This window comes from Sphaerodactylus townsendi, linkage group LG09 (genome assembly GCF_021028975.2).
Source record: "Sphaerodactylus townsendi isolate TG3544 linkage group LG09, MPM_Stown_v2.3, whole genome shotgun sequence".
NCBI lineage: Eukaryota > Metazoa > Chordata > Lepidosauria > Squamata > Sphaerodactylidae > Sphaerodactylus > Sphaerodactylus townsendi.
In genome coordinates this window covers 75,634,423-75,657,505 of record NC_059433.1, presented here as the reverse complement: position 1 = coordinate 75,657,505, position 23,083 = coordinate 75,634,423, and the positions used below count along the sequence as shown (strand labels likewise).

Here is a 23,083-nt window from a genome sequence, read left to right as displayed (position 1 = left end):
ATCCAATGAATACGCAGTTGGGCCATATGAAGTGGAGGGATTTAGCTGGTTCACACCGATTCGGCAGAACCGGTTGTTAAAATGGTGCTTGTAAACGATCAGTTGTTAAATTATTTGAATTCCCACCCTTGGAACCGGTTGTTAAATTGTTTGAATCCCACCACTGGCCACAAGCCTCCCTAACTGGAATCCAGTGGATTCTCCATTCAGTCAGATTTGATCTCTATGTACAAACAAGACAAATTGGAAGCTCCCCAACACTCCAGTTTAACCTGTATTGTATGGTATTGTATTATTCTATTTGTATACCGCCCTCCCCCAAAGGGATCAGGGCGATGAACGACAACAACATAACAACAAAATATCGATAAATCACGACATCATAAGCTATAAAACATCAATAAACATAGCATCATAAATAATCAACATAGATAATAAACAATAAATCAAAGGTCACTGGTTGGTGTGGCTTTTCTGGGCTGCGAGGCCGTGACCTGGTACTATTTGCTCCTAAATTTTCACCTGCATCTACGGCTGACATCTTCAGAGGCATGTCATGGTAAGATGTGGGAGAGAAAGCCTTTGACAAGACGACAACAACACAACACCTTTTATCGACATATAAATAAGTTAAAATAAAAATAGAATAAAACTACCTACATGGGTCAATGTAGGTAGGGAGAAGGAAAATGTTAAAACGATTTACATTTGATTATCCATACAATTCATCAGGAGTAACTTTAAAGTTCCGGATCTTCATCGCCTTTACTGAAAATGCGGCAACATCTATAGTGATCTGGATGTTCTTATCATGCACTAAGTATCTGACTTTCCCTTAAGTCTGAGTAGGGCTTCGTTCAGATGAGGTTTTATGAATTTGTCTCTTTGGAACGAATAGAAGTTGCAGTGTAGCATGACACCTTTGACAATACATTGTTCCAGGTAAGTTTTTATAAGTGTTTCCTTGTTATTTACTTATTTAATACCCCACTTTTCTCCCCTCTGGGGAGCCAAAGAATCTTATGACATTCTTCTTCTCAATTATATTTTCACAACAACCTGGCAAGGTAGGTTAGGCTGAGAAAAGTGACTGGCCCAAGCTTTGTCAGTGAACTTCCAGGACAAAGCGAGGATTTGTCTCTGAGACTCTCAGAATATAGTCTGAAACCACTGTGCTGCACTACACAGAGCAATTATCAGCTACTGGGACAGGGCTGTTTTTCTTTAACAGCTACATGACAGGCTGAGAAGCAAGAGGGGAAGTTTATCCCATCACAACCTCTTTAAACTGCACCAACTGACTTTCATCCTGGGGTGCAGTGGTTTAGCTCCCCAGATTTTCTGGTAGGCATCTGTACACTAGGGGGGAGAGAAAATAGCACATCTCAGATGGTTGCTGTTCAAAGCACTAGAACTGTTTTAAAAATTGCAATATAATATAAGTCAACGATTCCACTAAGGTAGACCCACACATTCCTATTACTGTTTACAAAATCAGTATTCTGCCTTTTTGTTCCATTTAGCTGCATCAATCAAGATTTGTCGTGTCATAAACAGGGAGGCAGGAAATCTTCCATCCAAAATGACTTCAAGATCTCAGCCCCTCCCCCTGCTCCCAAGGCGGCGGCGGCGGCAGCAGCAGCTCACGCCTTGGATTGCCAACAAACTGGAGGAGAGAAAAAAGAGATCTGTCTCTTTAACAGATGCTTGATGCGTTCAAATCGGCCGGTGAAGCATTTCATTGCATGGAGGTAAATAGCTGCCCAGCAAGCCACAGTGAAAGGGGCAGGACACAGTTTTGCCGGGTTAGGTGGCAAGCCTAGCCTTTTCCCTCCACACAAATGAAAAGACCCCCCCCCCCCCCGCGCGCGAGATTCAGCCCCATACAAACGAGATCAGAGTCAGACTATGCACCGGCGCTTGGCAGCCCCACGTGGGCGCGCTCAACAGTTTGTGGAGCGCTGCAGATCCACATGGCACTTGGTTTTTGTTTCCCATAAGCGAAACTATACAGAACATTGCCAGCAGATTGGCACATCATGCGCCCCTTGGCACCTCCACCCGTCTGCCCCCTTTTGCACTTGGACAAGGGGAGAGGCGAATCGAAGAGCGACCCCGGCTACTCTCTAAACTTCCTTCTGGGGTTTGGCCCCGGATCGCAGAGAGAGAGAGAAAGAGAGAGAGACTTTTAATGTCTTAACCCACCCTCAGCAGTTTTAGCACTTCTGAAGCTGATCCTGGCTGCATGCCCGAGATTAATTCTTACTCGCACGCTCCTGTTGTGAGAGCCGCGTTCGAGTTTAGACGCGCCGCTCTCTGCGCCAATAGAATCCGAATCCACAATACACGGCTGGGCAATTGGGGTTAGATCCTCTAGGTTCACAGAAGAGTCTGCCATTTTCGGATAAGATTTTATCAGGTTTTTTTCTTGGGGTGGGGGGTGGGCTGGAAATGAAACGCCCAGCGCTCTGGCCAAGAAGAGACCATCCCCTGAGGGTCAAAACACTTGAATAGAAAAGTGAGGCTTGGAAGAAACCGACACGTGTCGTCTCTACCCCCCCCCCCCCCCAATAATTTCAACCCTGCTCTTGCGACGGAGTTTATTTAGGAGCAAGTGTCACATGATGAATGGAGTTTTCAGTTTAGGACGGAGGATGTTCAATTGGGGGGGGGGATAATCTGGCCGTATCCCATTCTGCATAAAACGTGATCATATTTCTGTGCAATAGGAGACCACTTGGGGGGTTGGCGAAATCTTTAGGCTACGTGTGCTGCGTTGTAGAAGTTGCTGCTCAACAGTGTTCAGGATGCAGAAATCTCCACTTGTTGAACTCTGGATTTTTAAGATGTTTACTACAGTAGAATAGAATAGAATCTTTATTGGCCAAGTGTGATTGGACACACAAGGAATTTGTCTCCGGTGCATATGCTCTCAGTGTACATAAAAGAAAATACATTTGTCAAGAATCATAAGGTACAGCACTTAATGATTGTCATATAGGTCTAGTAAGCAATCAGGAAACAATCAATAGTAATAAAAACATAAAATGTAAAATCATAAAATAAAATGAAATTGTAAGTAGAATAGAATAGAATTCACATGGATTGGCTACATATGAATTTGTTCTGCATATGCCTCTGCATATAAAAGAAAAAATATATTTGTCAAGAATCATATAAGGTACAGCACTTAAATGATTGGGTCATATAGGTCTAGGGCAATCAGGAAATAACTGTTAGTAATAAAAAAGCATAAAATGTAAACTACAAATAAAATGGGAATTGTGGAAGTTACTTGGAAGTCAATGGGGAAGGGGGCGTTAGAGAAATAGACTCGACATCATATAAATGGGCACGAGCCAACATTTCCTTTGTTTTCTCCTAGACCGTCCCATTGAACGTGCATTCAATCGGCTATGGTTTTGTAGTCTCATTTAGAAGTAAGCCCCATTCATCTCAGGGGAGCGTGCGTGGAAAGCCCTGCTCCCTTCCAATGGACTTACTCTCAAGCAATTGCGTATGGCAATGCAACCTAGTCCTATTTTATGCAGATTGTTGCAATCCTATGCAGAATTCCTCCAGTCTAAGCCTTCCGTGGGTTTACACTGGAATAACCTGGCACAAGTTACTTTGCCCTGCCACTCCTATGAAGAATTTAGCTCTTCAACAGAACCAAATGGGGACAGAAGTTAAGAGCTGCGGACTCTAATCTGGACAACCCGGTCTGGTTCCCGACTCCTCCACCTGAAAGGCGGACTCTTATCTGGCGGGCTGGATTTGTTTCCCCGCTCCTCCACATGAAGCCTGCTGGACAACCTTGGGCCGGTCCCAGTTCTCTCAGAACGCTCTCAGCCTCACCAGTCAGGTGTTTGTTGTGGGGAGAGGAAGGGAAAGAGTTTGCAAGGTGCTTTAAGACTTCCGGTTGAGAAAAGCGGGGCATGAATTCAAACTCTTCTTTTTTCCTACCATGTTAACGACACCACTTCTTCCCCTTCCAGCCTCCAACTTCCAGCTTCTTACACGACCGGTACATTAAAGTTAGCATAAAACGTGACACAGATGTTGTTGGGGGGGGGGGGGGAAGAGGCTGGAGATCCACGTGTAGGCAAAACGGCAGAAAGAGATGCTTCCCCCTGCAGCCCCAATCCTGCTTGCTCAGGAGTAATCCCCACTGGATTTAGTGGCGCTTCGTCCCACTAAAAGGGCTTGTACCCTAAATTCGCGCCAAAGTGAAACGTGACGGGATAGACGCAATAATTAGATATTTTCCAAGGGAGCGCTGGAGGGAGGGGTGGGAGAAGCTCGGGGCAGGGGGGCGCCGGCCGGAGTTGGTTTTGGGCGCCCAACTTTCCCCGCAGCAGCCCGGGGACCCTGGGAGCAGCCGTCGCGGCGTGGATCGTATGCAAATACGCAAGCTGACGTCAGGGATCACGTGGGTTTTGGCGTCGATCGCCACGGCCGATCGGAGAGATTAAAAAAAATTGCACAAAAAAAATCCCCCCCGGGTTCCTTTTGGGGCGGGGGGCTCGCCCGGGCCGGCGCCTCCGCCGCGTTCTAGAACGCGCGCCCAGGAGTTCCATCCGGGGGAAAGTTGGTGTCGCCGCGTTCCAAAGCTTTGATCGCAGGTAAGGGGGGGGGGGGGTTGGGAAACTTCGCCCCCCTCCCCACTCCTCCCTTCCCTATCCTAAGCTCGCCCGCCCAGAAAGGGGGGACTGACATTTTTCCCCCCCAAAAAAGCCTTGATCGGAAAAAGGAAGTGAAGTTGGCAGCTGGGGGTGCCTTTGGCCACGCTGGGTGCGTTGGAGCTGTTTGCCCTGAACTGGGGGGATCGGCCGGGAAAGCAACTTTTCCTTTACTCCTACCAATCCCCGGTCGGGTTGAGATCACTTCAGGGGCGGCAGAGAGAGGAGAAATAGCGTGGGGGGGAGGGAGGGGAGGAGAGCAAATCGGTGTATTGGTCCCCAAAAGCCAAAGTCGGGTTTGGGTTTTGTTTGTTTTGGCACACGCGTCTCTGTCTCTCTCTCTTTTTCAATGCAGCCTGCAAGTTTTTTTTAAAGGGTGAATGCGCGGGGGAGGAAGGTAAAGGGAGGGGGGAGATGAGGGTTGTCCACCCCCCTCCCGAAATTAAAAAAAAAAAACATGTCTACGTTTCCCTGTGTCGACATCAGCGATACAAAATATGGCGTCCGCTTTGGAGAGGGCGTTACGTGGGGAGGCGAGGAGAAGGCGATCTCGGAAAGGCAGCCTTGGAAAAAAGCAGCCACGGGGGTCGGAGTGGGGGCTTACCCTCGGACAGCTGCAACGCGGGGATGGGGGCAAAAAAGCCCCTCCAGGCGTTTCCCCCCCCCGTCCCCAGGGCGCCCCTTGGAAGCAGCCCCAGTAACGTAACCCTGGGCTCCAGCTCGGAGTTGGCACCGAAATGGCCTCGCCCCCCCCCCCCCCCGCCTTGATGTCCTAAATGTGGCGAGCAGGCTGCAGCCCCCCCCGCCCCCGGTAATTGAAGATGGGAGCAGACATTGCATTTCGACCTGAATGGAGACTACTCGGAGGTTTGAAAGCAAAAATCACATTTCCCCCCCCCCCCCCACCAACACACACACACACACACACACTTTCCGCATGGGTGATCACTTCATTATCCTTTCTTTGCACGCCCCTATTTTGTTGGTGGCTTTTTTTTATATATATATATCTTTTTCTTACCCCACGGCTAGTGCATTTTTTTTTTTAAAAAAAATCGACCCTGTTACTCCTACCCGTGGTCGGTTTTTTTGTTTCACTTGTTGGTTTGTTCCTTTAAGATGCCCAAGACCAGAAATCCGGAGTCTGCCTTTTCGGGTCCTTCAAATCCCTTTGGAGCAGTTTCCCAGCAAACTGGTTTTCTTTTGGGGATTGATGGCTTCGTTTTCATGGCATGCGTCTATGTGGGGCTTTTTAAAAATGTGCACCTTTTCTGGCTGGCTCACAGCTGGGGATATGTGTGTGTGTATATATATATATATATTTAACCCCCTCTTATTGGGGAGGAAACTTGATTTTGAAGGCTGTGAAGTTGTGATTTGCTGCGGAGCACCACCTGATTGTTGATTGACTTGAAAGACCATGTGAGGGTCTTTGCCCTCAACTAGTTCCTGATTGCCTTTTGTTTACTTGGTGTGGGGATTTCAGGCGGCTTGTCCCAGTGGGTGTTTATTCGTTTTTAAAGGCACATCACACCTTTCTTTCCCTGCTTGAGATGTCTTCACAGGTTTTGGCTGATCTGACACTCTGGTCAAGCAACAAAGAAGGGTTTGGGTTTGTCAGTGGCGGCAAAAAAATGGATGTTGGGGGAGCAAATGAGAATCCTTTGGACAAAACGCAATGAGCATTTCCGCCCAAAAAAGGTTGTGGTCTTTTTATTTGTACAGGAGTCTTCACTTCCATGTAAATAAGGCTGATTCCGCATAGGCAGCAACGGGTTCATGGAACCCATTTCTTCTGCCTCTGTGGCCATTTGCACAGTGGGTACAGAGTCCATCCGGGATTGCTGGGATCTCAAAGGTAGGAGGCAGTATGGTTTGCACGGAAAGGTGTGTTTCCGTGCGAACTGAGCAGCCCAGAATCCCCGCTCTGAGAACCCCTCCCCAACTGAGAATCCCCCCACCTATCTACATGGCATGGCATCTTCCTATTAGAGTATCCCCTCTAATGGGGACCTACCATAATGGTGGCGGGAAGGGGGTGGGGATTGAACACTTCCTGTTTGCCATAGTTTGCACAGGCAACCAGGAAGCGTGTGCATTGAAAAAAAGTAGCTAAATTAGCGATTTTTCCATTTAACCCGGGTTCTGGGTACTAAAACAGGTTAGCAGGTTAGCAAAAAAACCCACTTTTAAAAAGGGCCTCAACCCCTTTTACTTGGCCTGTGCAAGAGATGGTAACAGGTTTTCAAAAACACCTTTTGTCCAGTAGAAGTAACATTATGGATGGTGGCTGGATTTCATGTTGAGTACAGCAGACCCGTGAGAGCCAATGTCCTGTAGTAGTGAAGGTGTTGGATTTGGATCTGGGAGACTCGGGTTCGAATCCCCACTCTGCCATGAGAACTTTCTGAGTGACCTTTGGCCGGTCGCACGCACTGAGCCTTGACCCTGGCAAGTTATTTGGATTGGAGGCCTCCAAAGAATATCTGGGACAAGACACAGAAGCAAGAAATGGCAAACCACCTCCAAATGTCTCTTGTCTTTGAAAGCCCTCTGGGATTGCCGTAAGTCGAATGTGACTTGACAGACCTATACAACAACAAAGTGTACACAATGTGATGCTAGACACCACCCTTTTTAAAATAGTTCTTGGCAATCACTCATCTCAGGAGGTTTATTGAGTCCCTAGTAGGCTGTGCTTCTGCAGGTCTGCCTTAGTGATTCAAATGCTTTGCGGAATATGTGCATGTTGGAAGGGTTGGTAGATCAGTGATAAGAACACATACTTTGCATGCTTAAGGCCGTAGGTTAAATCTGTGGCTGTCAGGATGCAGGACCGGGAAAGACCTTTCCCTGCTTGGGACTTTGAAACAGACACTGCTTATTAGAGAACACAGTAGTGTTCTCTAATCCTGCTCTGTGTAGGACAGAAACAACTACATACCCATTCCTAAAAGTTTTAATATGGTAACCTCATTTATTGTTGTTGTCTGCCTCTACAATTTAAGGGAGATGAAGCCCTGTACACCAATAATCAGAAAAGAGGCTCAGAAGGCAGGAACTGGGGTCTGTGACGTGTCTAAGACCGAGGTGGCTGGTTCCTAGCTGGAGAACCCTCCCGTCTGACTCAGTCTCCATCATGAAGGCAGAAGCAGCTATATCTTCTCTTGGTGTCTTCTGCTCCACCTGGCTGTGGGGCACGGTGAGCATCTTCCTTGCTCTAGAAACAGAGGAGAGGTGGAGAAGCTGCCACGGCATTACCGGAAGAGGTCAAACCAGAGGTTACCTCAAGTACTGCTGGTATCCATCATGACAACTGGCAGGTGTTTGAGGAATTCTGCAACCCATTCGGAATCCCATATCTATAGATCAGTGGTTCTCAACCTTCCTAATGCCGCGACCCTTTAATACAGTTCCTCATGTTGTGGTGACCCCCAACCCTAACATTTATCCATTTTACAGTTGGAGAACACTGATGCAGAGAGTCTTAGGCGACCCCTGTGAACCCCCAAAAGGGTCCCGACCCACAGGTTGAGAACCACTGCTATAGATCCTGGTATAATTAAAACTTGAGTTCAGCTAGGCAGTTCAGGCTTCTGTTTGTTGTTATCACTCCTATTCTACTTTCTAGAAATTAAGAGCAGCTTGAATGGTACCAAGGTCCAAATCAGACCTAACCCATTCTAAGACTTGCTGAACTTTAAAGCATCACTTGTATCCAGTAGAGATGTGGTACGGTTATCCCACATCACGACTTTCCCTATCATGGTTTTGCAGAGGCGTAGCAAGGGGGGGAAGCGCCTGGTCACTGGTGTGTCCTACGTCCCTGCCATGCCCCTGGAATGCCCCCGCCCCGGAATGCCCTCGCCATGCCCCCACAGGGGCGCGCGCCTGGTGCGTAGCGCACCCCCGTCCCCTTGGAGGTACGCCTCTGTGGTTTTGATATATTGTAGGTCAGCGTGAGAAATTAAATGGGAATTTTTGGGGAGTTTTTGGGAAGCCTCAGATGACACACAAAGGCCAGCAATTGAAACAAGAAAGTTTAGAAACTCAGAAATGCATACAGTATATGTATAGTATTGTATAATGGCATATTTCATTGTTTAATACCATAAATTTACACGTATTCTTCTTTAAAGTTAAACAAAAGAAAAAAATCAGATTACTTCTCTTGTACAAAGAGAGGGCCAAAACAATTTACACAGATTTCCAGATCGCAGGGAGTGCTGGTCCTCTAGCCCCAGCGACATGAACTTGATAACTATAATTTGGAAGTAATGACATCACTGTTACTCCTGGCCTGTCTGTATAGATGGGCTGCCATTTAAGACTCCTAAAAAGACTGGCTTTCTGTACAGGAGTGAAAAAAGACATCCCAATATGAACTGTGCGCTTGTTCACACAATTCTAATCTGGACCACCGCATGAAAAACCACACTAGTGAGAGGCTGCACAAGAGCCACCTCTGTGGTCACACCTTCTGAACGGTCTCACTCAGAGGTGGGATCCAACCAGATCTCACCACTTCTCTAGAAGTGGTTACTAATTTTTTCTGAGTGCCGAGAAGGGGTTACTAAAGCAACCTCCCTGCCCAATAGGGACTGGAGGTGCTTGTGTGCGGCGGTGCCACTGTTTGAATCCCACCACCTTCGGAAACTGCTATTAAAATTTTTGGATCCCACCACTGGTCCTACTGCATAGATTTTCCCTATGGAGAAATGAGAAAGGCGGGGGACTGGAAAATGTGTATTCACATTTTCAATCCTACAATAATTTTACTTCTTTAACATGCCCGAATTGCATTATTTGGAACTTATTTAGCTTATAGAAGTGTACTGTCATGTTTGTGACATTATGTGGAGTTTGCTCCCAGAAGATGTAGTGATGGTCACAGGCAAAGATGGCTTTAAAAGGGCATTCGACAGGTTCATGGAGGGCAGGTCTATCAGCATGGTGACTAGAGGGAACCTCCATATTTAGAACTAGCAAACCTCTGAATACCAATGCCAAGAGAAAACATCAAGGGAAGATTTTGGCCTCTATGCCCTAATGTTGGCCCTCCACTGGTTGGCTGCTGGGCAGTGCCAAATTTAGATGCAGAGGCCCTAGGGCTATTCCGCTCACGACTAGAGGAAGATCAAATAAGAGTGTTTTAAAGTTGAGTAAAGCGGAGGGTGATGACGACTGTTTAAAATTCCACAATTCCTCCTCTAAAGGACAGACATAAGATGTTATTACTAAATACCATAGAGATTGGGGGGAAAGCATAAATGTTAAATTAACACTATGAAAAATATTTACCATAACTGAACTTCATAGACATTTTTGTGGAATAAGCAGGAATTTTTAGGAAAATGTAATTGTAAGTTTGCTCTTATATTCTTTTTAAAAAAAACACCTTGAGCTTGCAAATTTTATTGCCTGAGAAGTGTTAATAAGATGAACATGACTACCTGACAGTGACAGTGTGACTCTTTTAGATCCTACTTTATGTTGTCAATAAATAGTCAGTTTTAAAACACATGTTAAGAAATAAACTACAGTGTGTGATGACAGCATGTATAAGAAAGGTCTATGGCAGTGTCAAAAATATTATATACCTTGGCTGAAGGCCCCCTAGATTTTGAGGCCCTAGGCTTTATCGTGCCAGGCCAGTGTGGTATCGTGGTAAAGCGCAGGTGGATTCTAATGTGGAGAACCGGGTTTGATTTTCCACTCCTCTACCTGAGTCATGGAGGCTTATCTGGTCAACCAGATGTGTTTCCGCACTCCTACATTCCTGCTGAATGTCCATGGGCTAATCACAGTTCTTTGGAACTCTCTCATCCCCACCTACCTCACAAGGTGTCTGTTGTGGGAAGAGGAAAGGAAAGGAGCTTGTAAGTTGGGGATATAAATCCAAAATGGGGGTATAAATCCAAAATAATCTTCTTCTTCTGTAGACAACTACTGGGTGAGATGGGATACTGGACTAGATGGGCCACTGATTTCAACCAGCATAGCTCTTCTTATAGAAGCAACAGTAGACAGGAGTTACAGAGCAGGTGTATCTATATCGTGGAGGGAATCCATAGGGCTTTGATTCCCCGCTTGTCGTGCTGAGCTGTGGAGGTTGCGTTTATCTGGGGAATTCAGATTAGCCTGTGTATTCACACACACACCAGCTGGGTGACCTTGGGCTAGTCACAGCTTCTCGGAGCTCTCTCATCCCCACCCACCTCACAGGGGGGTTTGTTGTGAGGGGGGAAGGGCAAGGAGATTGTAAACCCCTTGGAGTCTCCTATAGGAGAGAAAGAGGGGATATAAATCCAAACTCTTCTTCTTATGTTCTTAGGAATCCCAAGTTTTGCCTATCGATTATGGTTATGCCTATCGAAAATAGTGTCCAGCTTTTTGATGAATTCTAATTCAAGCAGCAGTCTGTCAAGGAAGAAGAAGAGGAGTTTGGATTTATATCCTCCCTTTCTCTCCTGTAAGGAGACTCAAAGGGGCTGACAATCTCCTTTCCCTCTCCTCCTCCACAACAAACACCATGTGTGGTGGGTGGGGCTGAGATAACTCCGAAGAACTGTGACTAGCCCAAGATCACCTGGCATGTGTTGGAGTTCACAAGCTAATCTGGTTCACCAAATAAGCCTCCACAGCTCAAGTGACAGAGCAGGGAATCAAACCGGGTTCTCCAGATTAGAGTATACCTGCTCTTAACCACTACATCATGCTGGCTCTGCCATGTTTAGGTGAAGTAAACCTCTGAAAACCAGTGCCAGGAAGTGACATCAGGTGACCTCTTTGGCCTCTATGTCCTCTTGTTGGAAATCCAGAGTAACTGGTCAACTACCGTATGGGACAGGATACTAGTCTGATCCAGCAGGGCTCTTCTTATTGGTTTCATGATGTTTAAAAGTTTAAATGATTTTTGTTCTGTACGAGAAGAATTATTAATCTATCTAGTACCAGAGAACGAGGGAAAGATTGAGACAAATGTTGTAGTTAACATGCTAAAGATATGAAGAGCAGTGATCTCATACAGTCCCAATTGATCTAGCAGCATATTTGAATATAGATTTAAACTTTATATCTATATTCGAAACGCTGAACCTTCAATTGGTGTAATGTCATCATACATGTTATAGCATATTAATTGCGTAGATAATAAAGTAACACCTATGTCCTGTGCATCCGATAGAGATATGCAGTATTATTTTAAAATGAGCCCGTATGCAGACTTGAACAGACTTTCAGTATGGTGGATTCTGTTTAATATGATAGAGATACTGTTCTGTTCCTGTTTGTTCGCAAATAAGGCCGAATGAATTTGGCAAAGCTGCATAATGACATCACAACAAACCTCTTTGTCTTTGATGGGCCAGCGCAAAGCCTGTTCTGTCTCCCATTCCTAAGCCCCTCCTCCACCCTTTTCTCAAAGCTTATATCAGAGTGCATAACTGGGTGCTCTTCAATCCTTGGCCCATTTTGATGACACATGGGCAGGGTCGAGGGCACTCGAAGACGACAAGGCAGCAGGACTTCCTGCTACCTCGTTGTCTCCGAGCCCTCAACCATGCCCATGTGTCATCGACATGGGCATGGGCAGGGTCTAGGGTGCCCGGCTCCCCCCTTTGGGTCCTTCCCTCCCTGCTGGCTAGGCTCGCAGCCAGCAGTCTCTTCTGTCCTCTCCTCCAGGCAGGTCAGAAGAGACTGCAATCCCTGGGGTTGGAGAGCTGCTTTTATAAGCATTGAGGCTGCGGGTGGGGCATGGGGAGGTGTGGCCACGCCCCTGGGCACCCTAGACCCTTTCCATGTCGAGGGTGACATGGGCGTGGTCAAGGGCGCTTGGAGACAACGAGGCAGCAGGAAGTCCTGCTGCCTTGTCATCTTTGATCACCCTCAACCCCGCCCACTGTGTTATCGACATGGGCAGGGTCGAGGGTGCCTGGCTCCGCCCCTTACTGCCAGCTTCTTGGTCACATGGGGTGCCAATTTTGTGCCCCCCATGTGACCAGAAGAGTGGCACCCAGGGACAAGGGTGCCCCTTGTCCCTAGGCAAATACACCACCGTGTTATATGGAGTTCATGTGAGGGCACCATATACTGAAAGGTCTCCAGTTTTCACATTCACATCTGGATGCTAAGTGGGCTCGGTCACAGTTAGTACTTGGATGGGAGAACCCAAAGAAAGACTCGGGTAGTGTTAGGTCAGTAGCGTTTATTGGAAGGCAACGAAGCACCCAGCTTGGAAAAGCCAGTTCTGGCGAACCTAGCTTTTGCTACCCCCTTTATACAGAAACAATCCCCCCTTCATTTCCCCAAAAATGTGAGAAAGAGTTACGGCGGAGCTGAGGCACCCCAAGATCTGCGACAGATAGAGATGAAGCCACCTGGCCTCCTGCTCCCACAGAGCAACAAAAACATCCTGTTCCCCATGGGAGCAGAAGGTGTCAGGGGTAAGCCTAGTTATCTATGAAGCATGTGAAGCCATAAAGACAAGATCAAGGAAAGAATCCTATTACAGCAATGGTAACATATAGCAGGCTGGTTGCATATATCATGTAGCGATTACACTGAGGTAGGAATGCATCTCAATCATCTAGATATAATCACCGCCAGTCTATTTTGCAACCACTGCATTGAGCTGGGAATGCATTTAAATCACTTAGGTGCAAACCCTGACAGGTACCTATGCAGAGGAAGGCTATGGCAAATCACTCCTGCTTATCTTTTCCCTTGAAAACCCCATCGTCCTGGGGTTGTCATGAGTTAGTCATGATTTTATAGCTCGCGGTTATCTTGATCCCTTTACCTGGAGATGCCATGGGTAAGTGTGGGTCTTTTTGTATACAGAGCTGATGGTTTGATTCACAGCTCCTCTTCACCACATGCTTTGAATCAATCGGCAATTAATCATGCGATCTGGACACAGGTACCTGGGCAAGCTAAAATCTGTTTCTTCCCCACAAATCAGGATTGTACTGTGTTTCCCCGAATATAAGACAGTGTCTTATATTAATTTTATAATATAAAATTATATATTTATATGTGGGCTCTCCAACCCCAGGGATTGCAGGGATTGCAGTATCTTCTGACCTGCCTGGAGGAGAGGGCAGAAGGGATTGCTGGCTGCTGGCTGGGAGCCTAGCCGGCAGGGAGGGACCCAAAGGGGGGAGCCAGGCACCCTAGAGCCTGCCCATGCCCATGTCGATGACACACAGGAATGGTCGAGGGCTCGGAGACGACAAGGTAGCAGGAAGTATAATATAAGACAGTGTCTTATATTAATTTTTGCTCCCAAAGATGCGCTATGTCTTATTTTCAGGGGATGTCTTATTTTTCTGTGTTCTGTTCGTCGGGCATGCTTCCAAACAAAAACTTTGCTACGTCTTACTTTCGGGGGAATGCCTTATATTTCGCACTTCAGCAAAACCTCTACTACGTCTTATTTTCAGGGGATGTCTTATATTCGGGGAAACAGGGTAGATTTGGTTTCATTTGCATTTTGAGAGTGCGAGAGGGGATGCACAAGCTGCATCCGTGCCTGTTGCAGAGACTGACATCTGAATATATCTTACGGCTTATTCCCAAGTGAATAGGCGTAGGCTTGTGGCTTTAAACCGTGAATCGTATTGATTCCTTGTGTCAAGGTCCAGCATAAATTTAAGCACTGCCACATTTTGAGGACGGAAAGGTTGTAGCTTTCTTTTTGTTTTAAAGAAAAGGTTTAGGCAGGGGGCATGCCAAACCTGGGTTTATAGAGGATGTTTAAAACATTTAATGCCAATTACACGCTATATTATCTGGTATGAAGAAGAACGTTTCTGAAAGCACTTTGGGGCCAAGGTTGTTTTTAATAATGACTTGGATGGAAACCTAGTAAAAAAGTTTGTCGTAAATTGATTCATACTTTTGCAGGGTTGTTAAACTGAAATTAAATAGGAGCACTATGTTCCTCTCGACGTACAACTGTATCACAATGGGTGGGATACTAGAAAAGCTGTTCGTCGTTAGGAGGTGGGAAGGAATCCATTGCTGTGTTCTAAAAGTACCGTAGTCCAAATCTGTGCAGCTCCATTTGAACCAAAGGGTCAGGAACACACCAAGCTGCATGATTCTGAATCAGACCATTGTTCCATCAAGGTCAATACTGTCTACTCAGGCTGGCTGTGGCTCTCCAGGTCGCAGGCTGAGGCCTCCCCTAACACCTACCACTTGATCCTTTGTGGAGTTACTGGGGATCAAACCTGACACCTTCTATTGTCGAAGGCTTTCACGGCTGGATTCAACTGGTTCTGGTGGGCTTTCTGGGCTGTGTGGTCGTGGTCTGGTGGATCTTGTTCTTAACGTTTCGCCTGCATCTGTGGCTGGCATCTTCAGAGGTGTATCACAGAGAAATGTCTGTTTCACGCTGTGTCTAGTGAGAAGGGAAAGTTTAATGGGGTATATACTGTCCATGTCCTAGGGTAGGGAACCAATCAGTAAATGTTTGGGTGGAACTTGTTATGCAAAGATGTGGTTGATAGTATTGTATTGCGAGAGGCGCTTATCAGTCCAGGGAGTGATTTACATTTTCACTCTGGGACATGGACAATAGATACCCCACTAAACATTCCCTTCTCACTGGACACAGTGTGTCACAGACATCCCTCTGTGATACACCTCTGAAGATGCCAGCCACAGATGCAGGCGAAACGTTAGGAACAAGATCCACCAGACCACGGCCACACAGCCCGGAAAACCCACCAGAAACAGCGGAGACCTTCTGTTTGCCATGTTGGTCCTTTACCGCTGAGCCTTTGTTTTGCCCCAAGCCAGGACATCTAAAGGAAAAACCATGGAGCACTCTGGACCTGAGAGGAGCCCTGAAGATTTGCCTCACAGTCATTCAGAAAAACTGACTCACTGTTCATCCTCATCTCGGCCCCTGGCAAGGGCAAGAGGATGACCACAGAGGCCATCAGCTATACCATTAGCCAGTGCATCATATAAGTCACAGGTGTCAAACTCGCGGCCCTCCAGATGTTATGGACTACAGTTACCATCCCCTGCCAGCATGATGCTGGCAGGGGATGATGGGAACTGTAGTCCATAACATCTGGAGGGCCGTGAGTTTGACACCTATGATATAAGTGAACAGATTCAGCAGCTTTTAGACATTACGGCTCACTCTGTCAGAAGTGTGGCCACCAATGCTGCCTTAGGTAAACAAGCTCCGGGGGAGGAGATGTGTCGTAAACAAGCTACAGTGGAGGAGGTATGTCCACCTGGTCATCCATTTTGATGTAGGTTGAATCCTACATTTTGATGTAGGTTAAACAATTTTTTCAGTGGACGCCACCTTCGGCTGGAGAGTGAAACAGCACGTGATAGAGAGCTGAGGAACCCAACACATATAAAGACGCCCTTTTTGGACACACCGCATTGAAGATGCCCTTCCCCTTGATGACTTACCGAGAAAGGTTCCTTCTGATGTGAGGAAGGGAGGGCATCTTGTCCACCCGGGCTCTTCAAGCAACCAGAAAAATATGTAAAGATTCTTCAGAGAGAAAACAAACAGCTCCTACCAGGAGCAAGCAAATTATAGCCCAGAAGAGACAAGAACCATAGAAGCACGGCATACAGCAGCTCAACAAGTTCCTTCTGCCTTTCCTTCTGTTGCTCTGTAACCAGATATTCTGTCTCTGTTCTAGTAGTTAAAAGGGTTCAAGTTATTGAGGTTAATATAAGTGTACTATTTCTCCATAAGAATTAAACCGATCTACAGTAGCCCAACAGGAGGACCAAAAAGCAGAGTTTAGGTGGATTCCGCTTGGGCCAAAAACAGCGGTGTGAAAACGGCGTGAACCCTTTTACACCATTTTAAACCATTTTACACTGAAAGCTATCAGGAAGTGTTCTGAAGTCAACTCCATTCCTGAGAATGCCCCATCGGAGCCTGCACAGGTTCCTCCGGTGGAGGAGTGCCAACGTTGCAGCAGCATTCGCACCCAGGCACCACGGAGCCACATGTTAACCTACCTCTCAGGATGGTGGTGAGCATAGAATGGAATATCAGTCTACGCCATGTTGAGACTCCAGTGGGGAGAAAGGTGGGATATAAGTAAAGTAAATAAGTAAACCACGGTTTCACATCTTGGGTTGGCGTAACGGTGGTTACATAAGTAAGTAATGTAAATAACTGGTTAATTGAGCGGCCCCTGTTTGCACAATCAGATAGCTTAATGAAACTGTGGTTTATCTGATGTATAATCGTACCATATCTATTTCCTATCCCTTTATCCTGCCGTTTTCCAAGTGGCATATATGGGTCTCCCCTTTTCTGATTTATCCTTACTATCTTCCTCTGAAGTAGGTTAAGATAATAGAGAGAGCGCACGCACACAACTGCTCCAGTGTTGTAGAGTTAGCTCATTCTTGTGCAAAGGTTAAAAAACATGTCTTCATTACCCTAGTCAACATTCTAACCATTTATTTTATTTAGACATTTAGATTCATAGAGTTGGAAGAGACCACAAGGGCCATCCAGTCCAACCCCCTGCCATGCAGGAATACTCAATCAAAGCACTCCTGACAGATGGCCATCCGGACTCCAATTGAAAACCTCCAAAGGATATTCCACCACCCTCCAAGGCAGGGTATTGTACTATCTAATAGCCCTTACCATCAGGAAGCTCTTCCAAAAGTTTAGGTGGAATCTCTTTTCCTGTACCTTGAATCAATTACTCCTTGTCCTGGTCTCTGGAGCAACTTGTTCCATCTCCAGCATGGCATCCCTTCAAAAAGTTAAACATGGCTATCGTGTCACCCCTTAACCTTCTCTTCTCCAGACTAAATACACCCGGCTCCCTAAGCCGCTCCTCGTATAACATGGGATTGATAAGAACATAAGAACGAGCCTGCTGGATCAGACCAGAGTCCATCTAGTCCAGCACTCTGCTACTCGCAGTGGCCTACCAGGTGCCTTTGGGAGCTCACGTGCAGGATGTGAAAGCAATGGCCTTCTGTGGCGGCTGCTGCTGCTCCTGAGCACCTGGTCTGCTAAGGCATTTGCAATCTCAGATCAAGGAGGATCAAGATTGGTAGCCATAGATCGACTTCTCCTCCATATATCTGTCCAAGCCCTTTTTAAAGCTTTTCTCACCAGTGGGGACCCAAAGTTGTTTCCAACTTTGTTCCCCACCTCCTCTGATGTAGATTAGATATGCACATGCACACACGCAGAGGTCCAGGGTCATCAAGTGATATCCCGTGACAGAATGAGGATTCAAACACCTAGATTTTTCTAGATTCTAGTCTGGTACTTCAATCACTACACCAGACTATCTTTTAAAATATGAAAATAACTTCAGTTTTTTTTTTAATATACTTTTTAAAAGATGCTGATTGAGTTTGGCTTTGTTTTATTGCTCTCTGCAAAATGCTGATCCTCGCTCCAAAAATCGATCATTTCATCAGGATAGTCGGAACAGGAAACTTGGCCTTTTTCCTTTTGCATCCAATCCTTGACTCTCTGAGGGTACAGAAGTCAACGACAGCATATAAAGCAGAGGTGGGCAATTATTTTTTCCACCGGGCCGCATAAGAAACAGAAAATATTGTGGAGGGCCGGGCCAAAAGGCTGAACTCAATTCTGCATAATAGGGGCTGATAAGTGACAGACAGGTGCACAGATCAACTTGGAATCAGTGGCAACAGTTCTGCATACAACACTGTTTGGCACAAAGAATCACAGGCTTAACCTACCTGCATAGTTGTCCACTGTGACAATCAAGCAAGTGGGGAGACTTAAGTCCCTTGACCTACTTTTTTCATCGACTGGTGTGCTTTTTGAAAGCCCCCGCCAGAAGCTGCTGGTTGCCTTAATGGGAGGGTGCTTTATCAAGAAAGCTCCCTCAGAAGCCGGGCAGCCAAGGCAACCAGCTCTTCATGGGCTTTCAGAAGGAAGAGCGGGGAACGCCCCAGAAGCCACTGCGCGAGAGGAGTGGCCTTTCTCAGAGGCCCTTTCCAGCGCAGTGGCAAGGTGAGGGGGGAAGGGGGAGGGTTAGCGGAAGAATGAGCCACGCGGTTCTAAACAGGTCCTCTTAGGCCAGGGCCAGGTCTGTCATACGGGCCAGTCAGGGTCATCCGGCGGGCCGTATAATGCCCAGGTCTGATATAAAGTGTCCAGGAATGAAATCGTGAGGAGCTTCAGAAAAAAGCAAATCACTCATATTTATCATTGAGCTTGGAGTTCCTTTTCCCCCTTGCAGCAGCCTCTCCCTTACTCCATAGCATTTTGTTCACTTGGCTTCTGCAGCAACTTTTTTGGAAGTCTCAGGGAACTGTTAGAGAAAGAGCCAAAGATACACGAAGGCAGTTGTGATTTGTAGAACCCAACCCATTCATTTTTCTCATTGTATCCTAAGGTGTGGGAACTGGGTGTCCTCCTTTTCTGTGTTCTCCTTGGCAGTGATTTTTTGATGGTGAGCTTCCCAAAAGCTTAACTGGAGTTCTTCAAAGCCAACATGGTATAGTGATTAAGAGTGATGGACTCTAATCTGGAGAACCAGGTTTGATTCCCCATTCCTCCACGTGAGTGATGGACTCCTTTTCTGCTCCTACACGTGAAGACTGCTGAGGGACCTTGGGCTAGTCACAGTTCTCTCAGAACTCTCTCAGTCCCATCTACCTCACAAAGTGTCTGTTAAGGGAGGAGAGGAAGGGAAGGAGTTTGCTAGCCGCTCCTTACGACTAGGAAAAGCAGGGCACAAAGGCTGCGACCTCAGGCTTGATTCTCTACTCTTCCACATAAAGACCTTGGGCTAGTCACCATTTTCTCAGAACTCACTCAGCCCCACCTACCTCACAAGGTGGTTGTTGTGAAGAGAGGAAGAAAAGGAGTTTGTAAGCTGCTTTGAAACTCCTTGTGGTTGAGAAAAGTGGGGTATAAATCCAGATGCTGCTGCTTCTGCTTATTCAAGCAAGCCTTTATTGGCATAGACACAGTACAACAATAGTAAAAAAAACTGATTAAAAACATATACAGTACAGGAAATAAATGTTAAGTGGAGGGAAATCTACTGGCATTTAGTAATTTCCAGGAGAAAGTCTGCCACTATCATACAGAGAGAAGGATCAGGATGTCCAGCAAGTAGTGTAATCTAAATAAATCGGGGAGTTCGGGTAAATGTAAAGGAGTAAGATTCACATACTTGGATCTGATTTCCTTGAGTGTAGTAATTGCTGGGCCAGAGATTCAACTGAGCCATCATTACACAGGCACAATCTTTTAGCCTTTTCTTGCTTGTTAAATCTGTCATGTAACAAGGCATAACATTAAACCTGGTGAGCATTATGGCTCTCCTTTGAGCAGGGTTTATTAAACAATACAGGTAGTGTGCCAAGTGGCCCCGTTCAAATGGGAGAGAAAAATACAGGGGGGAGCATGTTTTCTCGGCTGCGGTGACCTTTTAATTTTCTATAGGCTTCTGAGTAGGACAGAGGGCAAAGTGAATCCACTGACAGTCCAATAGAAGCCATTTTTTCTTCGATTATTGAAAACCAGGGGTTGGAATGGGTGTCAGAGAGCAGACGGTGGTCCAGGGAATTACAGTCCGAGAGAAAATGGATTCGCACCCAGAATCTAAAAGCCCTCAGCCGAGCGGCTGATTCCAAGGAGTTTTGACCTAACTTCAGACAAAGGGCTGCTTAGGGCACGCATTTCGGGAGTCCAGTTATCTTATGAAAAAATTTGGATTGAAGGGAATTCAAGGAGTGGTTAATAGCTTGAATCCAAATTGGGGGGTGCTGCTGCTGCTGCTGCTGCTGCTGCTGCTGCTGCTGCTGCTGCTTCTTCTTTGAGACTGTCAGGTTGGGGAATTGCACGAATAAATGTTTTTGTGTCCTTACATATAACAAAACTAGCATTTGAGAGCAAAAGGTATGCTGGATTGATTTTTGTGAACAAGGTTGTATTCTAGTTGTGGTGGGTTTTCCGGGTTGCGTGGCCGTTGTCTGGTAGATCTTGTTCCTAACGTTTCACCTGCATCTAGTGAGAAGGGAAAGTTTAGTGGGGTATATTGTCCATGTCCCAGGGTGGGAAACCAATCAGTAAGTGTTTGGGTGGAACTTGCTATGCAAAGGTGTGGTTGAGTGCATTGGATTGCAGGTGGGGTCATCAGTCCATTTTTTAAAGTACTGGTAGCCAAGCTTTGTTAATTTTCATAGTCTCTTCTTTCCTGTTGAAGTTGTCTTGGTGTTTGTGAATTTCAATGGCCTCCCTGTGCAGTCTGACATAGTAACCTTCCGAATTGTCCAGAATTTCAGTGTTCTCAAATAAAATGTTATGTCCAGTTTTGTTTAAGACATATTCTGCAACTGCAGATTTTTCAGGATGGTTAAGCCGACAGTGTCTTTTGTGCTCCCTAATGCGAGTCTGAATGCTGTGTTTTGTGGTTCCTATGTAGACCTTTCCACAGCTGCAGGGTATGCAATAGACTCCTGCAGAAGTGAAGGGGTCTCTCTTATCCTTTGCTGAGCGTAGCAAGGTTGTATTTTGTTTTGCTTGTTTATACACAGTGATACAGAACCCCACCTGCAATCTGAAATTATATAGTCCTGGAAAAACTTTATCTCCTCATCTTCTGTTTGAGAGAGCTAGCTCTGAGGATAGAAATAGATGTGGAGATGAATATAAGGATGCCACTAAAAGGTCGCTCTGTGTCAAGTTCTTCTACCTAACCATAATGTGTAGGCATGTGTACACATGTTGTAACATCACATCGTGTATTTCCTTGTCTCTGCCCCCATATCATTGGTGATAAGGTAAAGTAGAGCCATGACTGGGCAAGACTTCCTCAGTATTGGAGAGAATTTGACACAGGGCTTCCATTTTTGGTAGCAGTCCTGCATGTACCATCACATGAAGTTTCACTTTCAGGAGCTGCAGGGCTACATCAGATAAGATTCATCAAGACCAGCCTTGATGGTTCATGAATTCAGGTTATGCCCTACAACAAATGCCAGGAGCCCAGGTCGAAGGTTGCTGTCAAAGCAGGAAGCTTGCAAACCATCAGTTACTGTGACACCTAAATGTTTCACAAGGAGCATTAGTCAGTGGCTTAACTAACTTTGAAGCTCAGACCATCAGAGAGATGACTAGGGTGAAGAAGACGCTTCTTCACAGAGCTTCTTATCTAACAACATTTAATTGGGTCTCTGTTGACAGAAATTAATGCTGCTTGGAAGCAGTGATATGTAGGGTATGAAAATTTACACTTTCCGCGTGTTTTCAAGTGTTGCGGTGATTTAATTAGCGCTTGTGGGAGCCGTGACTGCTCCTGCTTTCTGACATGGGATCCCACCAGAACTCCCAAATCCTCATCAGTAATGTGCCATTTTCTTCCCCATTTGGATCTTGTCAGGGGGTGTAAAACAATTGGAGAAAGGTTGGACAGATAACAAGAAACGTTATTGATGAACCGGAACTGTGTCACAAAAGGTTGGGTGAATTTTGCAGAATGGGGTTTCTATTTTACAGCGAAACAACCCTTATCAATACATCCCTGCCGAACCCCGTACGTAAATCTTGGGGCAATGATTGCCTGAAGTTAATTGTATGTTGTGGGAAGAATGAGAGTGATAAATCCCTGTACATAGAAAATCAGATAACAGCAAGAAGGCTAGATACACTGCCCATGATACTTCTTTTCTCATTACTCATTTTAAGGAATGTTTTCAATTGTAATTATTTTATTGCCATTAATAGTCATCTCTTTTCCCAGTTGCCAGAATAGGAATAGTGAAGGCTTAATGAAGTACAGATGTGTTGTTTTTAGGGTGCTACAGGAAATGAGGGCTATAATGTATGTGTGTTTGTATGGGGAGATGGTCTACCATCCTTGCTAAACCCTGTTGAGGAATCTTGAAGAAGATTAAAGCTGTCCCAACCCAGATTTCTTGTACCTGGTATATTTGAACTTAAGAGGGAAAAAGAAGCTATCTCAGAATTTGATGGGGCCATGAAGTGCCAACTACTGGCTGTTCTGTGGGAAAAGATTTGGCTGGAAAGATCTGTGCATTATAATTAGAGAACTCTAAAAAAAAGAAGTGAAAGGATACCAACATTGCTTCCAATTACGGAGGACTGGGTTTTGAAAGTCAAATAATTTTCAGAACTGGCAAAGGTGACATCTCTATTAAAGGATGATAGCATGGACAACTTTTCAGACAACCGGAAACCTTTTACGGAATACCTTTTGAAGACCCATTCAAACAGAAAAACAACAGCAGGATTTCAAATCTAAAAGAAGACAGTGGAATTTATTAGAATATTAGTAAAACAAAAAATGACAACTATTTTTTTTAATTATATGCATGAATCTAGAGAGTTAACTTTCAATCCAAAGATGAGATATAAAGCCGTGGTGCGA

At 45.8% G+C, this 23,083-nt stretch overlaps 1 protein-coding gene across 3 annotated transcripts in view; it reads left to right on the top strand.

Moving 5' to 3' along the window:
- The first annotated feature begins 4,367 nt into the window (after positions 1-4,367).
- Positions 4,368-23,083, top strand: part of ZHX2 (zinc fingers and homeoboxes 2) — a 52,327-nt gene continuing 33,611 nt past the window's right edge. For 2 of the 3 annotated variants that reach the window (XM_048508097.1, XM_048508098.1), the window contains exon 1: positions 4,369-4,625. The gene's annotated coding sequence lies outside the window, so the exon portion shown is untranslated. Of the gene's footprint in view, positions 4,626-23,083 lie in introns of all 3 variants that reach the window. The other variant, XM_048508099.1, reaches the window with a different exon arrangement.